Here is a 21,582-nt window from a genome sequence, read left to right on the forward strand (position 1 = left end):
TAACCATACATTAGCACCGCTTACCATCGGGCAAATCCATGCAAACCCACTTAATGCTGCTCAAAACTGCCTTAACTACTCTGTATCGAACAGTCCTTGTTCAGCCTAGCAAGAAAATAAACAGCTCTTGCAGGTCTTGAACCCTGTACTCTATAGTCACAGCAGTTAACTACTAATCCATCACAGCTGTGAAGATGTTTGTTATTTTTTTTTAAATATATCTGTCAGTACACATACTGAATAGTAATGAACAACTGCTTTGACTTCTAGAATTGTTTAGTACTTGTTAGCGAACATAGTGTTGAATCAGAATGCTGTTATATCTAAGCATACACATATCAGATAAATATGGTGGTATACATCTGGGAAGGTATATACAGCACTTATGTTTACACATAAGGATATGGATATATATATATAAATATATATATATATATATATATATATATATATATATATATATATATATATATATAGGTTCATAGGTTCATAGGGTTATACTAGGCTATCTGCCCTAAGGCATTTATAAGCCTAGCCCAAATTTTTGTGGCTTACGCCACCCCTTATATGAAAAAATACTGTGCCCATTAGTTTGTTGTTGTTTGTTATATATATATATATATATATATATATATATATATTTATACACATATACATTAATATATATTTATACAATTCTGTATATATATATATATATATATATATATATGGGTCTTGGACTATTCACTGAGAGCACATTTCACTGAAAGTCAAATGACTGTGCACAAATCACTGAAAGCACAATTTACTGAAAACACTATTCACTGAAACACATTTCACTGAAAGTTATATATGGTCATTTTCCCACTGTAGTGCGATTCTGGAGTTAGAATATATAGTAAGGGGGGGGGTTGGGGGATGTGGGTTGCATAGCCCCCCACATAGGTTGGATAGATATTAAGTTTAGAAAATTTTAACTTATCAAAATTGCAAGTATCGATGTGTATATTTCAAAATATTTAAAATAAGTGGGGGGCTATGCCCCCCCACACCCCTTTACTATATATTCTAACTCCAGGGTCACACTACAGTGGGGAAAAGGCCATATTTAACTTTCAGTGAAATGCATTTCAGTGAATTGTGTTTTCAGTGCATTGAGCTTTCAATGAGTTGTGCACAGTCAAATGTGGTTCATTGAAATGTGCTTTCAGTGAATAGTCCTAGACCCATATGTATATATATATATATATATATATATATATATATATATATATATGTCTGTGTGTGTGTGTGTGTGTGCATGCATATATGTGTATATATGTATATATATATATATATATATATATATATATATATATATATATGTGTGTGTGTGTGTGTGTGTGTGTATGTGTATGTTTGTGTCTTTCGGCTTTTCCCAGTTAGGGGTTGCCACAGCGGAACTCCGGTCAGCTAATGATTGGCAGTTGATTTTTACATACCGGCTTGCCAGGCCTGACACACAACCTTCAGCGAAGGTATGCCCATTCACACATGTCTCCACGCAGAAGACACTCTAGCTGAGAATTGAACCAGACAGCATCTTACTGTGAGGCGACAACGCTACCGCAGCACCAGCACTGTGGGTTTTTATATATATATATATATATATATATATATATATATATACATATATATATATATATATATATATATATATATATACATATATGTATGTATGTGTGTGTGTGTGTGTGTGTGTGTGTGTGTGTGTGTGTGTGTGTGTATGTATGTTTATATATATATATATATATATATATATATATATATATATATATGTATGTATATGCGTGTGTGTATCTATATATATATATATATATATATATATATATATATATATATATGTATACATACACATATATCTGTATCTATATATATATATATATATATATATCTATATCTATATATATATATATATGGTTTACTATTGAAAATGCGAACAGCACTTGGGCGACAGTCGGATAAGGTCGTAAACAAGGATTTCGAAGACAAAATTATCAATCTAGGAACGGTTTTAACATGGGTCGAGGTAGGTGTTCAGTATTATTCCCTACTACAAACATCTTCCCTACCTCGTCCCATGTTAAAACCATTGTTAGATTGATTATTATGTCTTCGACATCCGTGTTTACGACCTTATACGTTCGACTATCCGACTGTCGCCCAAGTGCCGTTCGCATTTTCAATAGTAAACCATATAAATATATATATATATATATATATATATATATATATATATATATATATATATATATATATATAAATAACACGCCCATAATATGTGGTGGAGTCATACTTCAGCACCAATAGTCACAACCTCTTAGTGCAAGGGAATGTAATGTAAGTAATGCAGGTATAAATGTAGAATGTTGTTACAGAACATGGGTTGTGTTAACTGACATGTTGTGTGGAAAGTCACTTCTGATACTGACATGTACACCATCAGTTACTGACAGACATCATAAGATCATCATAGTGAAGCAGTGGCAGCTTGTGATATTGGACTGCAGGACTGCAGCTCCTCCTGTACTGCAAGCAAGCGTGCTTAGAAAGTTAAATCCGGACTGCTTACTTACCAGTCCAGATTGAGGAGAAGGCAGCAGTCTGCAGATGCCCCAGAAGTCTATGCGGTGCTAACTGCATAGACTGGAAGGGGATCGGACTGCAAGGTCTGCAGTCAGTCTCCGAATGAGACCGGGAACAGGAAAAAACAAAGCTTGGAAACTGGAAATGTGCATTCCAGTGTGTACTGCTACAAGCGTGGAGGATACTCTGCTAGCAGACAAGATAAACTGCGCTTTCCAGTGTGCTAGTAGGATTATTTAGAAATGTGGAAGATTTTACTCAGGTACGTATTGATTATTTGGAAATGGTGCATTCTGGCGTGCTAGCAGCTTTATTTAGAAATGGGAGAAGTGTTTGTGCTAGTAGGATTATTTCGAAATGGGGAGGATTTTACTAGTGCATTCCGGCGTGCTAGTTGGATTATTTAGAAATGGGGAGGTGTGTGTGTGTGTGTGTGTGTGTGTGTGTGTGTGTGTGTGTGTGTGTGTGTGTGTGTGTGTGTGTATGCGGGTGTGGAAGCATTTAATCTAAACACATTTTGATCGAGCTATTCCCCTATCAGCACTTTCATCTTAACTCCATACTCCCTTGTAATTATTGAGGTGACAGAGTCATACAGTCAAGGATCCACACATGCAGCCATTAAAACTAGAGATGCTTTTCTTTTCCTTCCTATGCAATTTCTTCAAATTCTTCAAAGGACTTTATCTGTAGTTAGAAGGTGTGGTACTATTAAGACCAGTAACTGGCTAAGACCTTCCAGTTTGAGATATACATTTCTGTTTTTTTTTTAAGTTCTTCAAGTGTGTGATGCACAGTTTTTTTTTTTTAAGTTACACCTTCAGTGTGTCGTACTTTTTTTCTCTTTGGCCACAACTATAATCTGAGCTGAAGTACATGAGTAGGGAGCTGAGGATCAAACATTAAAGCAGTGTTCAATAAAATGAGTTACAAAACTAACATTCAGAAATCATTGCCTCACTATCGGCAACATGGTCCTTAGTGAGAAATCTTCTGTGCTGATGTTGAAGAGTTTTAACAGGTATTCTTGGCAGTAAGGATATAGAAAGGCATACCACATTCCCAAGTTTAAACAAACATAACTTCAAAGTGGCCAATATTACACTTAACATGTGTCTGCATCCCCATTAGAACTACAGGATTGAAGTGAGTAATGCCAAGAATCCCTTCTTTTGAATCCTTTTTTTAAAGGCATAAAAACTCTTTTTCATGTTACCTTAACTTGAGTTTCCAACAAAGCTAGAAGCAAGAGTTTATAATTTGAAAAAGTGAAGCTGTCAGATGCTCAAACACCTATATAAATTTGGACATGGAACCTTCAAACTTCAGTGAAAGAATTGCCTCTTCCCTTTCTACTCTGTACTCTGTACACTTCAACAGCATATCCTGGAAGTGTGTAAATAGCATGGAGGCTTATGCGTTTCGACAGAAATCCAGAGAAAAGCAGCTTCTTATATAGTTTCCTGTCTAGCCACCGTAACCTAACCATCCACCTTAAAAAGAGGATGTGTCTTATGGTTCTGATCCTGCTTGTTTGCTTTCTTTGTCTTTCTTTCTTTATTTCTTTCTTTATTTCTTTCTTTCTTTCTTTTTGTACTATGTGTTTATAATACAGTTCAGAAGAGCAAGGAATAAAATTCCTGATCTACTTTAAGCCAGAGCAGTATTTAACTTTAGAAGTCAAAAACTATAAGGGCAGCATTATGAGACTAATGGTAAGATAAATAAATATAAATGATTATGATCCAGTCTCAGAAATAATTATAAAGGATTATGATCTGGTCTCGGAAATAAATATAAAGGATTATGATCCAGTCTCTGAAAAAAATATGAAGGAATATGATCCAGTCTCTGAAATAATTATAAAGAATTATGATCCAGTCTCTGAAATAAATATGATGGATTATGATTCAGTCTCCGAAATATTTAAAAAGGATTGTGATCTAATCTCTGAAATAATTATAAAGGATTATGATCTAGTCTCTGGCCATAATCAGTATATTATATGTTCAAGAGATGCATGTCAAGAAATTCACCTTTGGAGACAAGCTGGTGAGGTAAATGTTGACTCCCTATTGAGAACACTTCCCGACAGGGGTTATGTTCAAAGAGATATGGACATAATTCATTGTAGTGAGTGTAACCTTACCTACTCTCATAAACATTAGAGGAAAAAAGTGTAGCAGTGCTAAGTGTTTTATAACTTGGAAAGGTGTTACCCATGTAGAATTGCTACATAGAGAGCAGCCACCAAGGAAGAGTAGTGGGAAGGCTGCAAACTCTTCATTCAGAGTATTAAATACTTCATTCAGGCTTAAACAAATCTGGTTTAAGTGTTTACAGGCTTCCCGCTGCCCTTCCACTATGGCATCAAAGTGTTAATAATGCTCCAGCAAAAGATTAGTACTTAGAAGAAGTGCTCCTTTCTGCCTTCAGAAAGGTTCATAGGTTCATAGGTTCATACTAGGCTATCTGCTCTAGGGCATTTATAAGCCTAGCCAAAGTGTGTTTGGCTTTCACCACCCATTTTAAATTAATTTTGCTATGCCTTTTTTTGAGGTTAGTATACTGTGCCTCTGTCTAACAGTGACACAGAAGTGATAGCCGGGGTAAACCTACGATCTCCCATCCACTCATCAAGATTCCTCTTGAAGAGAGTCAATGTGGGACTCTGCCTAACCTGGACTGGGATTTTATTCCAGAGTGAAGGGAGCCTCTGGGTTATGAATCTGTCCCTCCAGCATGTCCTATTTATTTCAGTGCTGAGGTTCAAGTCTCGAGCACATAGCTCGATGGGATTTGGATTTTCTGAGGTGCAGCATGTCCATTAATTCCGGGTTGGACATGGCTTTATACGTCAGGCACAGATCGCCTCTGAGCAGGAGGTATGCCACTGAGTAGAGCTGGAGTTTATTTAACCGGGCAGCATATGGCATCTGTTTGAGCCCTTTGATCTTCTTGGTGAGGTACTTTTGGGGTCTTTCCAGTTGCTGCAGGTGTCTGGTAAGGTACATCCCAAAAGGGGCATTGTACTCAATTATGGGCCTGATGAGGGATGAGTAAAGAGGTACGATGACCTCCCCTGATCTAGATGTGAATCCCTTCATGATTAGGTGGGCTGTATAAAATGTTTTTCTAACCACTTTGGCCACGTGGTTGTCAAATGAGAGATTGCTATCAACTTGGGTCCCCAGGTCCCTAATGACTTCTTCTGTACTTAATGGATTACCACCTATGTGGTAATTTGCAGGCACTTTGTTTTTGCCAAAGGGGATGACTATACACTTTTTGGCGTTTAGCTTGAGGCCATGGCTCTGGCACCAGTTGTCTGTTTCTATGAGGCCCTTTTGGAGGATGCTTGTGTCGGCTGGAGAGTTGATTATGGCGCCCAGTTTGCAGTCATCTGCGAACTTGGTCAGCCACAGTCTTTCCGTGTGGGCCTGTTCTGCCGAGAAATATATACCGAACAAGAGAGGTCCGAGGACTGAGCCTTGTGGGACGCCACTTGTAACTGGTTTGGAGTCTGACATGGCTCCAGCAATTCCAACCATTTGGGTTCTGTCGTTGAGCCAGTTTGCAACCCATCTAGTGACATAGGGGTTTATATTTAAGCTGGTGAGCTTATCTATAATGCCCGAGTGGGGGTATTGTATCGAAGGCTTTTGCGAGGTCCAGGTAGGCTGTGTGGACCACCTTCCCCTCGTCAATGGCCTTGGTGACTGTTTCAAAGAAATTGACCAGGTTTAAGAGGCAGGATCTGCCCTTAACAAAGCCAAACTGGGTAGGATCCAGTGTCTGTAGGTCCCCAATATCTTTATTTATGATGATCCTTTCCATAGCTTTGCAGACCAAGCTAGTCAGGCTTATGGGGCGATAGTTTCCAGGATCCGTTGAGGCACCACCTTTGTGGAGAGGGACCACTGTTGCTGTACGCCACTCTTTGGGTACATATCCTGTAGTAAGGCTAAGATTGAACAGTAGTTTTATGTTTGGGTTTAGCTCTTCTTGGAGTTCATGTATGATGCAGCCCGGGACACCATCTGGTCCCATTGATGCTGTGTTTTTTGCTTTGGAGAGGGCGGCTCTTACCTGAGCATCTGAGATGTCAGGAGGGCAGCACTCTGTTGGGATAGATATTTGCCCTTTTGGTGGGGAGAGGGGGAGAAGTTTGCACTGAACCTGTCAGCTAGGATGTTGGCAATGTCTGTGGGCTCGGTGTACTTTTTGTCATTTTGGACTAATTCTGAGCATATCTGGGAATTCCCACCCAGGTTCCTAACATAACTAAAGAAAGCCTTGTGATTATCCTTAGTGTCCTGTGCAAGTTTTCTCTCGAAGCTGGCCTTAGACGATTTTATGAGTGCCCGTAGTTTTTTGCTAATACTGATCAGAGATGCCTTCCCTTTTTGGGATTTTGCTCTATCATGTAGTAGCTTCCTCCTTCTATTGTATAGTTTGTTTATGGCTGGGGTCCACCAGACAGGATGTCTGCCTTTGGAGGATTGGGTCTTGGTTTTATTTGGGATTGCATGATCCATGCATTCCTGAAGGTGTTCATAGAATGCGTTTATAAAGGATTCTGCGGTCTGGGCAGTATTTTCCACAGGCCCGGGGGCTTTGAAGGATTTTGCCTCGGTTTTGAGGCATGTGAAATTTGTTTTAGAGAAGTTTTTCACTGTGGTTTTCTGGGCGGGGGGTGGGGTCGGGATGTGAATATCCATTGAGATTAGTTTATGATCTGATCTTACCAGTGAGGGATACACTTCTGGTCTGGAGCATAGTGACCCCATGTTGGTGATGATCAGGTCCAGTATGTTTTCCCCTCTTGTGGGAGTGGTAACAACTTGTTCCATAGCATTTGAGTTTATAAATTCTAGGAACCTTTGGGCTAGGGTGTTGGAGCTAGAGTAATGCTCCCAGTCTATGTTTTGGTAGTTGAAGTCGCCCAATATAATGGTGTTTGGAGAGACCTTCATATTTTCCAGTATTCTCAGGAAGGCCAAGTGGGGTTCCTGTGTTTGGGAGGGTGGTCTGTAGCAGGCTATAAACTGGAAGGCAGTTTTACCCACAGTTAGTTGCTCATGGATAGTTTCTGATGCTTCGTGCTGTGCCACCAACCTGGAGGTGTGGGTATCTTTGACGACTATTGATACTCCCCCTCCTTTTGTGGTTCGGTCCAAGTTTTGGGGCCGAAAAGCATGGTATGAGGTATAACCTGGTAGTGCTGGGGTGCTCTTGGGAGCCTTGAACCAGGTTTCTGTTACTGCACAGATATCGATGTTCTCCATGCTAAGGAGAGTTTCGAGTGCATGCATCTTGAGGTTTAGACTTCTGGCGTTGAGTAGCATTACTCTTAGTTTCTTATCCCTTGTGATACCTATGGAGGTGGGTTTGTCTTTTGAGCCTTGCCTAAAAAGGCACTATTGGGGTAGCAAGAGCCTTTGCCAATATCCGAAAGCCCAGGGTGACAGGTGCAAGCCGTCCCTAGCGAAGCATCGTGGCTTGTCGAGCATGTCATCCCAGGCTGACAGGCATTGGATCCCCTTTGAATGACACCAACACTTAAGCCAATTGTTGAAATTGATCATCTTGTCTTCATATTGTGGCATCATTCTTGGTGAGGGTAAGATGCTACTCAAGGTCAGGGTCATACTGGCCTGGGCTACATGCTCAGAGAGCTCCTCTATGTCTCTTTTCATGTAGTCCAGGGAGGTACATCTCAGGTCATTCACACCAGCATGGACAATGACTGAGTCATATTTGTACTTGCCTTGGAGTGACCTGAGTGCTTGTGTTATGTGGCGGATCCTAGCGCCCGACAGGCAGCTCACCGTGACCTTCTCCTTGTTCAGCCTGGAGAGCGGGACGTCAGTGTGCCTGACAATAGAGTCACCTATTATAAGTGTATCAGGTGTGTTGTTTAGCCTTAAGGGCTGTGACTGTTCGGCACACTGGCTTTGTGAGCTATGTGTTGCATGTGTTTTGTTTTGGGGTAGCGGTTGCTTGGGTGTCTGCTTTAGAGGTCTCTGCTGCTTAGGCAGATTTTTATTTATAGCCTCCGAGTATGTTTTTGTGTGTTTATGTGTTTAATTTGTTGTCGTGGTAGGTCTATGTGAGACTGGAATTGTAGTGAGTGTGGTTTCCTTCTCTTCCTGACTGGTTACGCCAGTACTGAGTTGAGAGAGCTTAGCCTCCAGTTTGGCTATATGGTTGCATCTCTCACATGTGTTGGAATTTGTTGGGAGGAGGAGAGGGTTGTCTGTGTACATGAGGCAGTTGTAACATTGCCTCAAGATTCCCAGATTCACCAGCTGGACTGGAGAGGAGATTGACAACTGACCTTTGGACATGCTAGAATAGTATTGGGAATTCCTTTATAATTGAAAAAAGGGCCAATGGGGAACAAGGTACTCAAGGGGAGTTTGTGAGGCTGTAGTGCTTTTAATTTTTTAGAGCTGACTTATATAATTGCTTTAGTGAGCAAGTGCCAGGTAACTTAAATGCAATGTGCTACAGGTAACTTTAATGCAAAAACGACAAACAGTAACTTTCTTTCAAGTGAAACAAGGGAATAAGTACAGTAAGCAATGCAGATATCACTAGTGATCCACAGAAGTGCTAAAAGGCCACATTTTAGGTGGAATTAGCATTTCAGGGAAATAAACAAATGACAAGCATACAAATAAAGCTAGATTCAGCAGGCCAGGATCTAGTCTATGCTACAGCAAACAAGGTGTACCAATTTCAGTAAGAAACAGTTAGAATATGCAGGCACTATAAGCCTCTAACCAGAAATTCCCTGCTCAGAAGGGCAGAGTTCAGCCTCTCCTCCAACAAGAGTGCAGACCGCAATCCTTCTTAACGTAAAATAACTGGCCTGAAGCCCAAGTGCTTAAACCAGAACTAATAAACTTTTAGAATAACAGACACTGAGCTCTCAATCAGCAGTTCCCAACTTAGAAGGATGTAAGCTACCTGTCCTGTCACCACAGTGCAGGCCACAAACCTTCCTAATGTAAAACAACTCGTCTGAAGCCCAAGTGCTTAATCCAAAAGACTTAGAAATGATTGCTACACTTTAATCAAGTTACTACCAGCAGTAATAAATACAACTGAATACTTTAAAGAATGCCTGGATTAGTGCTCAAGTTATACAAATAAAGCTAGATTCAGCAGGCCTGGATCCAGTCTATGCTACAGCAAAAGAGGTGCACCAATTTCAGTAAGAAGCAGTTCAAATATGCAGGCACTATAAGCTTTAACCAGAAATTCCCAGCTCAGAAGGACAGAGTCCAGCCTCTCCTCCCACAAGAGTGCAGAACATGAACCCTCTTAATGTAAAATAACTGTCCTCAAGACCTAGTGCTTAAACCAGAATTAATACACTTATAGAATAACAGACACTGAGCCCTCAATCAGCAGTTCCCAACTTAGAAGGATGTAAGCTACCTGTTCTGCCACTAAAGTGCAGACCACAAACCTTCCTAATGTAAAACTGGTCTGAAGCCCAGGTGCTTAAACTAAAAGGCTTACAATGAGTTACACCAAGCAGTAATAAATACAATTGAGTACTTTTAAGATTACGCAAAAGCAAAATAAAGTAGGAAAAAACACAAATACAGTAAAAGCTGATACATTTTTTTTTTTTTTTTCGGAAAGAGAGAAAGGAAAGAGAGAAAGGAGTAGCAGAAACTAAGCTGAGTGGCCTTCTCAAATGCTCTCCCTGTACTGGGTAGAATGAGATAATGACACTAGACTGGGAGGAGGGTCCCAGATCAAATTTACACTAGGGGCGGGCAACTGCAAAGCCACCAACTATAAAAACACTACACCAAGAGGGAGGGAGGGTGAGAAACAAACAGCAGAAATGTTGCTCACAGCTGAAAAGCAGCAGTGAGCCTTTAAATGAAAGTTTTAAACAGCTAAAGGAGCCACTAGAAAAAAGAGTTTAACTGCAACAAGTTATCATAAACAAACAACCCAACAGATGCTTAATAAGAGTGGACAATTTCCAGTTAATACCTCACACACAGTGAAACTAGCTAGAAAAAATACACAGTACACAAAGTGCTATAAACAACAAAGAAATAAAGAACAAAATAAACAGAAAACAGGATACTTAATGTTATATATTGTAGCTCCGAGTTTGCTGAGTGTCCTTCCTTCGATCAGCTCACTGTAAAATGGCTGAACACTCACAACTGAGCTTCTTAGGTAACAGAAAGTTGAAACCTGAGACAGCTTTTAAGAAAGAAATCTCAAAAGAACCAATGAGGTGCTTAGTCTAATCTGTAGTCCAGGAGACCTCAGTCAGCCAATGACCTCAAACAATTCTCTTTCACTGAAATGCCTGATGGCTTTGGCTAAAAGAAGATGTCCCTGAATTATGTGCTCAGACACACAGCCTCAACAAACACTAGGCCCAAATACAAGCCTGAATATGGAAATGCTACAAATATCCCCACTACTTAGAACAAACTGCAGAAATGTTACTCACAGCTGAAAAGCAGCAGTGAGCCTTTAAATGAAAGTTTTAAACAGCTAAAGGAGCCACTAGAAAAAAATAGTTTAACTGCAACAAGTTATCATAAACAAACAACCCAATAGATGCTTAATAAGAGTGGACAATTTCCAGTTAATACCTCACACACAGTGAAACTAGCTAGAAAAAATACACAGTACACAAAGTGCTATAAACAACAAAGAAATAAAGAACAAAATAAACAAAAAACAGGATACTTAATGTTATATATTGTAGCTCTGAGTTTGCTGAGTGTCCTTCCTTCGATCAGCTCACTGTAAAATGGTGTGTAATAAGCCTCTCTTTCCTTGCTTTCATAGTGAAATTGTACCACTACATGCACTCAAAATAATAATTCATTGTTCATCTAAGTACTCAGTCTAACACTATAAGAGCTATGATAAAAGTGCATTCAAAATATCCTTCAGTCATTTTCCAGCCTTGTTATGGTCTTGTGAGGATAATGACTCACATAGTCAAATACAGAGCATAAGGAATTTGCTGTCATTACTGCAGTTCACTGAATCTCCGGGATACCTACTTGTCCATATACCACCATTGGCAATGCATAACATATTTTTAAGGTTAATGGCACTCATCTAAAAGTGATGCAATGATCCTATCCTATGATGCACAACTTGGCTGTTCCTTAGGAGATTAGAACTAAAGAGGAAATCAGAATGCAGAAAAGAAGTAGAGATTTTTTAATCTCCTGAAATAAATGGAGAACAAATGCAAACCATCGCACTGCTGCACAAAAAGTATTTGCGTTTCCCTAATGCATCTAGATTGACTGTTTATACACTTCTAGTTGGAATTAGTAGCCATTTTAATCAGACAAAAGACTGCCACAAGCCAAATGTATTTTCTTTGAATGTGGGTTTCAATGCTGTTTCAATGAATGTGAGTTTCAAGGGCAAAGAAATTCTAATGCTAAGTCTATATTCAGTGTGAGACTGCTTTGCTTTGTTTAGCAAATGTCTTAGTGTTTGTGCTGTAAAATGCAAAATACAACTTTCAAATGAAGTCCAAATCATCATAGAAGTAAAGCAGTATGCATATTAGTGTTTATGGTAAATGGGGTGAAATAGCCAAATAATGGGACATTCGAATGGCTGCAGGGGGGAGGCTCCATTCAACCATGATTCTGTGAGGGGGGAAGGGCAGCAAACTCAAAGACAGCCCCGGCTGAACTATACCTCTCAACTGTCAGATTTTCACAGAATGAATAGATTTTTGCTTCTTATTTTTGGTTTGTTCCTCATAAAATTTGTGGTTTTCTGGCAAATCATTTAGGAATGAAGTCACTAAATAATGACTGACAGACATTGAGTTTCAGTCTTCATCACTGTGGTGGTGGTGCTGCGGTAGCGTTGTCGCCTCACAGTAAGACGTTGTCCTGTTCGATTCTCAGCTAGAGCGTCTTCTGTGTGGAGACATGCGTGAATGGGCGTACCTTCGTTGAAGGTTGCGCGTCAGGGCCGGCAACTCGGCATGTAAAAATCTACTGCCAATCATTAGCGGACTGGAGTTCCACTGTGGCGACCCCTAACTAGGGAAAAGCCGAAAGACACAACAAGACACAACATTGAGTTTCAGTCTTCATACCCTTCAGAAAAATGCATGCTAAAGCAAGAGCTGTTATTCTACCAACTGTCTAAGTTTATACAAGACCAATTTTTAGTACTGTTTGTATGTTCCCCCAATATATTTGGCCTTGTCCAGATTTCCTGCTTTAACAGGTTGGGAGGTAAGTGCAAATAAATTGCTTTATAGAATTAGGCATATCCAAACCTCTCAACTGTCCCTGATTTTGGCTCAAAATGTTGCTCTCCCTCTAATAATCCCTCTGCAAAATGGCAATTTTGGAAGAAAACGTGGAGGGTTTACAATTAATAAATAACTGTAATAATCAGACTTATAGATTACTTTTATTTAAAATGCAGATTATTTTATTTTGTCAGCTGCTCAGGTTAACAGTACTAATATTAAAAAGTGTCCCTTCTTTGACAGGTTCCCAGCTGTATTGTGTGGCTATTATACATTTTTGATTCACATCTTTGGTCCATTTTTCATAAAATTGTGTTTTTTCTGGCAAATTACTGGCAAATCATTAAAGGTTGAAGTTAAAAAATAATGACAGACATTTCAGTTTCAGATTTCATACTATTCAGAAAATTCATACTAATGCAAGACCTACTATTCTATTATCTTTCTATGTTTATAAGAGCAATATTTAAAATTTGTCTTTATTTTGGGTCTTTGTCCCACTTCTATTTAAGGGTTTGTCCAGATTTCTTGCTCCAAGGTTGAGAGGTATGACAAATGTGTCAGGGCCATCACAGTCAGCAAGATACATTTCAAATTGTGACATACTTGTTGCACCCCACTCCCCCATGTAGTGACTCTGGATGTTTCCAAGCAAAGCAAGGAGCAGTTATGCAGTGTAAGTGTGCAGAGTATCCCCCTATCCAAGGCAGACACATGTACTACAGTGGCTTTTCATCTGTCCTTGATTTTGCAGAATGTTCTGGTTTCCTGTCATATTTTTATACTGCTGATTTATGCTTATTATTATTCAGAAAGTGCTTTTTGATCTGTGTTTAAGTAGCAATGCTTTAATGACCATTAAGTAAGCTTGTTCTGAGATTGTAAGATGCAAGTAAGCTTTAATAAGCATACTGTTAAAGGATTACTAACACTGAAAGCCTTTCTGATGTTGCCATGCAGAGAATACTTACATAACTAGCCTTGGGTACTGAAATGCATATGACAGTATTTGTAATAAAGGACAGGATTGCATTATTTTAAGAAGCTCATTACATTTGTTGGAGACTTGAAGTCATCTATGCAGGCTTTACCTGTAAACTAAACAGAATGCCAATCGATCATGTGTGGTCCATAACATGTGCAGTAATCCTTTAAGCAATTTATCTTGAGCTTGTTTCTTGTTTGCTGTTCATTTTTACTTTGATCATGTTTTCCCCTTGAAACAAGTAGATAGTTGTCAGGCAGCAGGTCTTTTTTGGATAAGAAACATTTTTACAAGTGGGGGTTCACAAAGGTTGCTACTTTCAGCATGTTACTTGGTACTTTTGTAAAGCTGAATATAAATTAGAATTAGAATTGCAATGCAAGAAGTGGTTTGAGTTGAGTGCTGCTTGTTTTTCTTATACTTGATTTTGACAAGCATTCCAGTAATGTATTTAAAACGTTATTTACTTTTTCATGCCTCACAGCCTTTTTGTTTCCATCTAGATGTTAAGTAAGCTGTCATGCAGCCAATGCATTGAAATACTTTTTTTTTCTACACTTCATTTTGTCTTGCTTGGACTCTCATAATGACAGTTTGACACCCAGGGCAGCTTATTTAATTAAAGTTCCAGTTTTTGTGGTTTTGAGCATAGCCACTCCCCTTTCTAATTGGCCACACCCCTTCCCATTGGCCCCACCCATTCAGCTGTCTCCTGCAGCCCCCCTTTGATTTGAAGTCACCAGCTGCCACTGTAGTGAAGTACCACACAAATCACAGTAATGATCCTGTGGAATACAGCAGAGATATGATCAATGAACGTGGAGAGTCTGACAAAATCTGTTCAGTTCAGAGGTACACTCAGAACCCCTTAGTGCAAGACGTGTGGACCACGCCTGAAAAAGTGGATGTTTACAGCTATGTAAATGGGGATATCACAAAAATACTGGAATAGATAAGCTCACACAGTTGATGCATTCACACACTCCTGTCTGTCCTAACACATATTAACTGGAGGAGCAGAAGTCCCAAGGCCACATACGTCCCACTAGTTAGTGACATACATCTTCGCAGCAACCCACTGCTTTGTCAGAAATACACAACACTTATGGTGGCCAGGCAACAATACATCTGACAAATATCTGGACATACAATCACACTATGTAAATACATTGAGCTGCTAGACATGTCACAAAGCACTGTGAAAACTACAGGGAGACTGTCATGACATTGACCCAAGTTTCCTTTGGAGGAATAGACATGTACTTGCAAATATAGCAGGCACTACAGGCATGTAACAGCATGGAGTAACAGACACCAGTGTGAAAGTGCATACCCACAACCAATCTGAAAACAGTCACAGCCACATTATGGTAAGCCTAATTAATAGTACAGTATATGGACTGTGTGAACAAAACCATCCTCATATGTGCCACTCACACACTATCCCTACATATACTGGGCCAACACACAGTGTAGTCTGATGCCTGACTGTGGTATGGTACATATGTCAGTCTGGCCCTACAAACATGTATGCTGATAGGGTATCATAAACTGGAGCAGCATGCAATGTCAGATAGAACAGGACCAAGAACAATGACATCTACCACAGTCTGTACACAGGGCAAGTAATATATTTATAATACACACTCTGTCAACAATCACCATAAGTACACAGACCTCACTACTGTAAAGACTACAACAGAATGTCCAGGTTTTGTCCTCAAATATAAGGCCTACTATACATAACATGTCTAGCAATCTGATATCTCACTGGCTTGTTATCAGGTATGATGTCAGTAAATAATGATGTACTGTACATATGCACCTCTTACTGCATGACATATGGACAAAGGGTGAAAGACTTGGAGGACGGAGGCACAAACACAGGGCCAATATTGACATATTGCTGTGATAAACTGACAGATTTCCTGGTGTAACAGGGTTTGTTGTGACATATCTCTTCTGAGGGATATGAAGTCAGTAACTCACATGGATATCACCATGTACTGACTGCAGTCATCAGACTATGCTACTGCATTTCTATAGATAGGAAATGTATGAGTAACACACCACATGTAAGACTTCAAACTCTGGCCTGTCTGCAGATAGCCCTACAGGTGAGATTTTCCTCAACCACATAACACTGTCATGCCAGACTTTAAATCATGTAGAATAGCCATATCCACACAAACCCTGTTAAACCAACATTACTTCAAATGTAGAACAGCAATACTTACATTTTGTACCCATGCCTGGAACATCCCTCTCCTGTTTGTTGGCCTGTCTTCACAGTGTATGTTGTAAGAGGTATTTACAACTACCCTCTGTGATGCTGTCTGTCAAACACCTATATGAAGTCCTGCTCACAGTGAAGGAAAAGGGCCAACACCCACATGAAGTGCTTAGTTATAGGAGTGTGTTTCCATGCAATTGGCTATAGGAATGATACCACAGCTCTTTCAGATGCAATTAGCAAGTGGGGGACTGCAATTCATGCACATGCCATCAGCTGATCATGAGCATTACTTGCAAAACTCAAGCTGCTGCCTATGCAAAACAGATGTACTTTTCCACATCCACCAAAGAGGGAGGGAGAGAGAGAAAGAGAGAGAGACAGAGACAAAATAAGAAACAAAGAGAGTAAGAGCCAAACGTGTTTGTGTATGATCCGTGGGTGGAGAGTGGTATCTGGGTATTATAATGGTTGCCTATATTGCTTACTAATCACATAGTAATTGCACATGGCTGTACACATTTTTGGGTGAGGATTGTCTACAACAACATCTACAGTGTTTGAAATCTGTTGGCCTTGTAATGTGGACAATGGGAAATATAGGTCCTGAATATGATGATGTAGCAAAACCCACACTGTAATAGATCCTGTCATTACACAATCACCCCGACACCCACACAGGATACTGATGACACACACTTACCAATACTGAGTTTCAACCCCCTACCTGACTATGTATTGTTATTACAGTGTTATGCAGTTATTGCGTGTGCCACAGAACTTATATGTTGGAGAGCTGTTCAAAGGTATCTTTGAAGGTGAGTGACATCAGCAGCAGTGCTAAAGGAGGGGTAAGGGAAGTGTAGTAAGTGTGAATGTCCACAAAATCAGGTATCAATGAAGACAAGCACACACTCTCTCAGGGAAATGCACACATTATCACGATCAGGATTATAACTCCTACCTAAATAGTTTGTTACAGTATTACACAGTTATCACAAGCCCCACAGAAGTTATATGGCTGATACATGGCCAAAGGGTTATTTCAATGTGAATGACATCAGCAGGCATGCTAAAGTAGGGCAATGGGAGGTGTAGTGAGTATGAATGGCTTCAAAATCTTTAATCTCCACACACACACACACACACACACACACACACACACACACACACACACACACACACACACACACACACACACACACACACACACACTTGCCAGTACTGAGATGCATAGGTTCATTGCTTCACAGGTGTGTAGTAGGTGAATGGGCCAGATGGCTGTACAAGGCTTGGCAAAGGGAATACTTTGGCATCAGGCCACATGACAATAGTCTCCAGTGTGGCTCAGGGGTGTAGTCCCTGGAGTGGTCCCCACAGGTGGGTATTGTATTCACCATCCACCCATCTGGGTTACTATTGTTGGTGGCCAGTGATGTGCACTGCTTCCCATGTATGTGATCTATATTCCATAACATAGACAGTCTCTGGGTTGTGCCCATGTTCCACACGCATGTTCTTTGATGTCTTATAGGTTCATAGGTTCATAGGTTTATACTAGGCTATCTGCCCTAAGGCATTTATAAGCCCAGCCCAAATTTTTGTGGCTTACGCCACCCCTTATATGAAAAAATACTGTGCCCATTAGTTTGTTGTGCCTCTGTCCAGCAGTGACACAGAGATGATTCCTGGGATAAACCTACGATCTCCCATCCACAGGTCAAGATTTCTCTTGAACAGAGCCAGCGAGGCGCTCTGCCTCACATGGACTGGGATTTTATTCCACAGCATAGGGAGTCTCTGAGTGATAAATCTATCCCTCCAGCATGTCCTATTTATATCCGTGCTAAGGTTTAAGTCGCTTGCTCTAGTGGTTTTGGTGGATTTGGATTTTTTGAGGTGGAGCATGTCCATTAATTCCGGGTTGGACATGGCCTTGTATGTCAGGCACATGTCACCTCTGAGCAGACGGTATGCGACTGAATAGAGCTGGAGTTTCTTCAATCTGGCAGCATATGACAGATTTTGGAGTCCCTTTATCCTTTTGGTGAGGAACTTTTGGGGTCTCTCCAATTGCTGCAGATGTTGGGTGCGATACATCCCGAATGGGGCATTGTACTCGATCATTGGTCTGATAAGTGAAGAGTACAGGGGAACAATGACCTCACTAGATCTGGATGTGAATCCCTTCATGATCAGGTGGGCAATGTAGAAGGTCTTTCTAACCACTTTAGCAACGTGAGTGTCAAAAGAAAGGCCACTGTCAACCTGGGTCCCCAGGTCCCTGATAACCTCTTCTGTGCTTAGTGGATTGCCACCTATATGGTAGCTTGGGGTTACCTTGTTTTTCCTGAAGGGTATGACTATACATTTTTTGGTGTTTAACTTCAGGCCATGGCTCTGGCACCAGCTATCTGTTTCCGTGAGTCCCTTCTGAAGGATATCCATGTCCGATGCACTTTCCACTATGGCACCCAGTTTGCAGTCGTCTGCAAACTTTGTCAGCCAAAGTCCTCCCATGTTGGCCTGTACTTCTGAGAAGTAGATGCCGAACAATAGGGGGCCAAGGACCGAGCCCTGTGGGACACTGCTTGTGACCGGCTTGGAGTCTGACATAGCGCCAGCAACTCTAACCCTGTGGGTTCTGTCCTTAAGCCAGTTTGCAACCCATCTTGTGACATATGGGTTTACATTTAAGCTGGTAAGTTTTTCTACAATACCTGAGTATTGCAAGGTCAAGGTAGGCTGTATGGACTGCCTTTCCCTCATCAATGGCCTTGGTGACTGTTTCAAAGAAGTCAACCAAGTTCAAAAGGCATGATCTGCCCTTGATGAAGCCAAACTGGGTCGGGTCCAATGTCTGCAAGTCCCCTATATCTTTGTTTATGAGCTCCATTATGATCCTCTCCATAGCTTTGCAGACTAGACTTGTTAAGCTTATGGGGCGGTAATTACCAGGGTCCGTAGAGGCACCGCCTTTGTGGAGTGGGACTACAGTTGCCATACGCCACTCCTTGGGCACGTATCCTGTGGTAAGGCTGAGATTAAACAGCTGCCTTATGTGCGGGTTTAATTCCTCATTTAGCTCATGTAGCACACAGCTGGGGACACCACTCGGTCCCATTGATGCTGTGTTTTTAGCTTTAGAGAGAGCAGCTTTCACCTGCGCATTTGAGATGTCTGGGAGGCTACACTCTGCTGGGATAGTTATCTCTCCTTTAGGGGGGGAGAGGGGGTGAAGTTTGCACTGAACCTGTCTGCCAGTATGTTGGCAATGTCTGTGGGTTCAGTGATTTTTGTATCATTTTGGACTAATTCTGAGCATATCTGGGAGTTTCCACCCAGGTTCCTAACATAGCTGAAAAAGGCCTTATGATTGTCCTTTGAATCCATGGCAATTTTTCTCTCAAAATTGGCCTTAGTTGATTTTATGAGTGCTCGTATTTTTTACTAATAATGATCAGGGGTGACTTCCCTTTTATGGATTTTGTTCTATCATGTAATAGCTTTCTCCTCTTATTGTAAAGTTTGTTAATGGCTGGGGTCCACCAGACTGGACGTTTGCCCTTTGTGGAAAGAGTCTTGGTTTTATTTGGGATTGCCTGATCCATGCAGTCCTGGAGGTGTTCATAGAAGGCATTTGTAAGGGCTTCCGCAGCTTGGGTTGTAGTTTCCACTGGCTCAGGGGCCTTGAAGGATACCACACCAGTCTTGAGTAGTGTGAAGTTTGCTTTAGAGAAGTTCTTCACTGTGGTCTTTTTGTTTGGGGTGGGGCGGGATGTGGATTTCCAGTGAGATTAGTTTATGATCAGATCTCACCAATGAGGGATATACTTCGTGTGGAGCATTTTGTCCCCATGTTTGTGATAATGAGATCTAGTATATTTTCTCCTCTTGTGGGAACAGTGACTAGCTGTTCCATGGCATTTGAATTTATGAACTCCAGGAACCATTGGGCTAGAAAGTTAGGGCTTGAGTAATGTTCCCAGTCTATATTCGGGTAGTTGAAGTCACCCAATATGATGGTGTTTGGAGATACATTTATACCCTCCAGTGTCTTCAGGAAGGCTGTGTGGGGTTCCTGAGTTTGAGAGGGTGGCCTGTAGCATGCTACAATTTGTAGAGCAGTTTTGCCTATGGTTAGTTGCACCTGGATGGTTTCCGAAGCTTTGCCACCAACCTGGAGGTGTGGGTATCCTTTATGAATATGGATACACCCCTCCTTTTGTGGTGTGGTCCGGGTTTTGGGGCCGCATGATATGAGGTAAAACCTAATAGTGCCGGGGTGCTCTCAGGAGCCTTGAACCAGGTTTCAGTTACAGCACAGACATCGATGTTCTCCATACTGAGAAGGGCCTCGAGTGCGTGCATTTTGAGATTTAGACTTCTGGCATTGAGCAGCATTACCCTCAGTTTCTTCCCATTTTTGTTTTCTAGGGTGGTAGGTTTAGAATTTGAGCCTTGCCTAAAAAAGGCACTATGGGGGTGGCAAGAGCCTTAGCCAATATCCGGAATCCCAGGGGTGACAGGTGCAAGCCGTCCCTTGCGAAGCAGTGTGGCTTGTCAAGCATGTCATCCCAGGCAGACAGACACTGGTTCCCCTTTGAATGACACCAGACATTAAGCCAATTGTTAAAGCTGATCATCTTGTCTCTATATTGTGGCATCATTCTTGGTGAAGGAAGGATACTGCTCAGGGTCAGGGTCATACCTGCCTGGGCTACATAATCAGAGAGCTCCTCTATGTCTCTTTTCATGTAGTCCAGGGAGGTACGTCTCAGGTCGTTCACACCAGCATGGACAATGACTGTGTCATATTTGTACTTGCTGTGGAGTGACCAGAGTGCTTGTGTTATGTGGCGGATTCTAGCGCCTGATAGGCAGCTTACTGTGACCCTCTCCTTGTTCAGGCTGGTGAGTGGGACGTCAGTGTGTCTGACTATGGAGTCACCTATTACAAGTATGTTTGGTGTTGTATTTGGCCTTACGGGCTGTGACTGCTTTGCACACTGCTTTTGTGGTTTATGTGTTGCTTGTTGGGTGTCTTGAGGTAGCAGTTGTTTGGGTGTCTGCTTTGGAGGCCTCTGCTGTTTAGGTAAATTTTTACTCAGAGCCTCCGGGTATGTCTTTGTGTGTTTATGTGTTTGATTCAGTGGTGTGGTAGCATTATGTGAGGCTGGTTTTGTGGTGTGTGTAGTTGCCTTCTCCTCCTGTCTGGTCTTGCCAGTCCTGAGTTGTGAGAGCTCAGCCTCCAGTTTGGCTAAATAGCTGCATCTCTCGCAAGTATTTGTGTTATGTGGGAGGAGAAGAGGGTTGTCTGTGTACATGAGGCAGTTATAACATTGCCTCAAGATTCCCAGATTCACCAGCTGGACCGGAGAGGAGATTGACAACTGGAAGTATACTTTAGGTCCATGGGGCATGTTGTGTGGACAGATTGTTATCTTCTGATGTAGCATTCCTGACCTC

This window comes from Protopterus annectens, chromosome 2.part1 (genome assembly GCF_019279795.1).
Source record: "Protopterus annectens isolate FY-2018-M chromosome 2.part1, PAN1.0, whole genome shotgun sequence".
In the NCBI taxonomy this organism is placed as follows: Eukaryota; Metazoa; Chordata; order Ceratodontiformes; family Protopteridae; genus Protopterus; species Protopterus annectens.